A 4,291-nucleotide genomic window follows, 5' to 3' on the forward strand; every position below is an offset into this window, starting at 1 on the left:
GTAGAAGTTTGATAACAATCCAGCATTATTAGTGGGGTCATTTACCAGATACACTGGTGGTCCCGTTAGCGCCTGTCGCTCTAACGCCACTAATTTGCCACCAAATGAAAATAAACGGCTGAGGCTGATTAGAATGACGTCATGGTTCATATGACGCTAGGTTGAAATAACGCCGAACCATCTCTTTAAGTGACGGATTCATGAACAGCTGATGCAGCAGCACGTCTCTGAACTCTCCAAACTGTTTATGACAAACTACACAAGTGAAATAAAGGATTTTAAAAGGTTTAAAACAGAGAAACGTCTCCCAGTGTTCTCCCAGTTTAACCAGTAAGAGGTGAAACCAGCGCTGAGAGGAAGAGGAGAAGGACTTCCTGAGCAGCGTTCAGTCTTAAAGAGCTACATCCTCCACATGACACTGTACAGCTGCTCTGCTACTGTGTGTGTGTGTGTTAATGTATGTGTGTGTGTGTGTGTGTGTGTGTGTGTGTGTGTGTCCTTCTATACAAACATTATTCAAACAGTAAAACCTTTGATAAACTGTCTCTGAGTCCTCCTCGCTTGGCACGGAGCGTGATGATTGGCCGAGGCAGGAGGTGGAGGACTGAATGTGGGAGGGGCGGGGGGGTTGGGGGGGGGGGGGGTTGACAAAAGAGACCACAGCATGGCGTCCGTTTGGCGGGTCACTTCCTGTCAAGTCCGACCAGTCAGTTGGTTTAATCCAAAATGTTTGGTCCCCCCTGCAGACAGTCTGAGTGGTTCGATCCGCCCCCCCCCCCCCCCCCCCCCATGTAAAGGTTACTGTATGAGCCCTGCAAACGGGTCACATGGTTCCATCCTCCTCTGCTGATTGGCCAGTTTGGAATCAAGCTGCATCATCGGGGTCAAAGGGTGAAGTTCATTGTTACAAATTGACCTTTGACCCCTCCGATGCCAGTGTCCCTGCGCTCAGTCGTGCCCCCCCCAGCAGGTCTGTGGGTGGGTGTGTGGGTGTCTTGGCTGGGGGCACCGGTCTGGGCGGCGGTGCTGGTTTGGCGTTGGCGTGTCGCGGGCTCGCCGCCGGCCCCCCTCCCCCGTCGCTGTCAGCTCTGTCGGATGGGATCGGGGGTGGCGGAGGTGGCAGGCGGGGCAGCGACATGGAGCCGTGGTGGTAGTGGAGGTGGTGGTGGGGGTTGTGGCGATGGGGGTGGGGGGTGACCCGGCGTCAACGAGGACGGGATCCGGGAGCAGGAAGAGGCGGAGGAAGAGAAGGAGGGGGGGAGGGGGGAGGAGGGGGGGTGAGCGCGGTCGGCCGGAGGCTCTGAATCCGCCGGCACTCCTGACAGATGCGCACGTGGCTGCAGCTCTGCAGGAAGCTGCGCGGCGGGGCGGGGGGGACCATCAGGGCCGGAGGGGGGGGTGGCGTGCTGGTGGTGGCGTTCATACCTAACGGGTCCTCCAGGAGCCGCTGAGGCCCCGGGCCCAAATCCGGACCTCTGGCCATCCCGGCCCCCATCCCTGCCCCCCGGCCCCGCCCGTCAGAGGCCCGGAGCCGCTGTACAGTTTCCCGTTGCTGAGACGCATCTCACGGACGAGGCGGATCGGCCGCGGCGCCGCCAGGGCCAGACGGGACGGGTGGCGCAGGACTCCGCCTCCTGAGCTGCTCAGAGGACGACGGCGGCGGGAACGAGAACTCTTCTTACAGGAAACGGCGTTACGAAACTCCGTCAGCATCTCCTGACACACTGATACCTGAGAGACAAAGAGGGGGAGGGGGGGGGGAGGGGGGAGGGGGAGGGGGGGGGGGGGGGGGCAGTGTGTGTGTTAACCCTTAAACAGGCAGGAGTGGAAAATGGGATGTGAAAATTAATTTTGATGTTATTAGTTAATAAACATTTACAGATACATATTGTAAATGTATTTTCTATATTTTGGATTTTATGAGTTTGCCGCTACTAAGGTATAAAATATGATCATGATGGTAAAAACAACAGAATGGTTTATTTGATGAAGAGAAGTAAAACATTCTTGCTCTCTCAGGTCATTAATATCAAACATACTAGTTTCTATTCTTTCTATCAACGTATAGACCAACAAGCTTCAGCTCTACCAGTCCAGTTCAACAAGATGTTAAAGAGTCTGTTTATTAATGCAGCTTCACTGTGTGTGTGTGTGTGTGTCTCTGTGTGTGTGTGTGTGTGTGTGTGTGTGTGTGTGTGTGTGTGTGTAGCAGGTATTCCTCATGTTGTTTAATGTAAAGACTTTAAAGGTTACTTTAGCGTTATGTTAAAGAACGTCTCCAGGAAATTAATGTAAATCAATAATGTTCTCTTACGTCATGGACTGTGTGTGTGTGTGTGTATGTGAATGTGTGTGTGTGTGTGTGTCTGTGTGCGTGTGTGTGCATGTGTGTGTTCTGTAAAAACAGTCGGTCAGAAAGTCACATGAATGACAGATAAATGAAAGTCACAAACTGCATCTGACTATTAAATGTAAATATTCTGGCTGTTAGATAAATCAGCCTTTAAAAATGTTCCTAAACTCCAGCAGACAGATGTTGTTTCTTTCAGACCAGATCACTAGAATCACAAGATGGACACATAAACTAGAGGTTAACTCAGGTACGGTTAGGGTCAGACCCGGAGAATTTATTCCGAGATCCGAGTGAGTCCGACATTTAAAAAAAAATTACGTGCCTGAACCCTAACGGATCCGAGGAAATTCGTTCCGAGATCCGAGTGGTTCCGACTCTTCTGAGATGTTATGGACCCGTGAAATGTGTTCCGATGTCCGAGTAGTTCTGAGATCATTTATCCCCGACCCGTAAAAAGGATGAATAATAGCTGTAACTGTACCTCCTCTGAACTATAACTAATAATACACTTTATTGTATTTCATGTAGTTAACTTAGGAAGATGATTACTCTGATCATCAAAGTCTTTATTGACTAAACATTCATATTTTATCTGGTTGTGATTTGGCAACATTATAATAATAACAACCGCTTTAGTGTACGGCTCGTAATAACCCTAACCCCCTAAGCCCCTAACCCTAACCCCCTAAGCCCCTAAGCCCCTAACCCTAACCCAAGGCTAACTTTGGCCAAAAGACAAAACACAGCATAAAACAGTAACTTTAGTGCAACAGTCTCATCTGATATAAAAATGAATATATAAACAGAGCAGCACCGCTATGACTGTACGTAGCTGACATAAAACTACACTGACTGACCATAGACTGTATAAAAGAAACAGACGTAACATCTGTGACGTCACCCATTGGTTTGTGGACTGCTGCTCGGAAGCAATAGTTTCTAATCTAGGCAGCGCCATCTTGAAAATTTCAGGTGCATGATGGGAAAAATAAAAAACACGGATTCTACTTATATGGGCATGAGGCGGAGTCATGGACGGAGCCATAGGCGGAGCGGGGAGGTTGCTATGGTTGCGAGGGCTGGATGTCGAGGACATTGGTCAATCAACCTGTCAATCAGGACGTAGCCACGCCCTAATGCATACCCTGCTTTATCGTCACATATAAAATCAGGGAGGCCAAAATGTCCCAAATGAACATCATACTGCATTGAAGAAGGCTTTAAACTAGCGATTGAGACCATAAACACATTTTGAAAACGTTTACTGAGGTTAGAAATCAAGTGAGAAGTTGGTGAATTCTCCATTGACTTGTATAGAGACGGTCGCCCCCTGGTGGCCTTTTGATAGAATGCAGCTCTAAGTTACTTCTCCATTGACTTCATTTCAGAGGACCGGAACTCCCCGCCTGTGACTGACCCGAGTCAGACCCGTACTCGGTGTCTCTCGGTGTTTCTCGGTTTACACATTTTAGTGAACAGATCCGGGACCCGAAGTTGTAAAATCCAATCCGACCCGGACCCTAGTTGACTACAGAAAAAATGGACCCGGACCCGTATAGGTCTCGGGTCGGGGCCGGGTAATTTCGGTTGGCCCGATCCGAGTTAACCTCTAACATACACACACACACACACACACACACACACACACAGAGGCGGATGACCTACTGAGGTGTCTGGGCTGAGGTTGAGGCTGGGGGCGGGGCAGGTGGAGGAGGAGGACGTGAGGAGAGGAAGAGGAGGAGGAGGAGGAGGAGGATGATGAAGAAGGTTTACCTCGTCCGTCTCTGCGGTGCGGCGAGTCGACCAAACGAACTCCATGATGGCCACGAAGACGGCGATGATGAGGCCGCAGATCAGGACCACGAAGATCCCGCCGATGTTCTCCATGCCGAGACCTGAGAGAGACACACACACACACACACACACAGTAACACACAC

General features: G+C 50.2%; 1 pseudogene; it reads right to left on the reverse strand.

Moving 5' to 3' along the window:
• Positions 1-904: 904 nt before the first annotated feature.
• The window catches only part of LOC128374567 (glutamate receptor ionotropic, kainate 5-like), a 104,521-nt pseudogene continuing 101,134 nt past the window's right edge, over positions 905-4,291 (reverse strand).

Source organism: Scomber japonicus, chromosome 15 (genome assembly GCF_027409825.1).
Source record: "Scomber japonicus isolate fScoJap1 chromosome 15, fScoJap1.pri, whole genome shotgun sequence".
Taxonomy (NCBI): domain Eukaryota; kingdom Metazoa; phylum Chordata; class Actinopteri; order Scombriformes; family Scombridae; genus Scomber; species Scomber japonicus.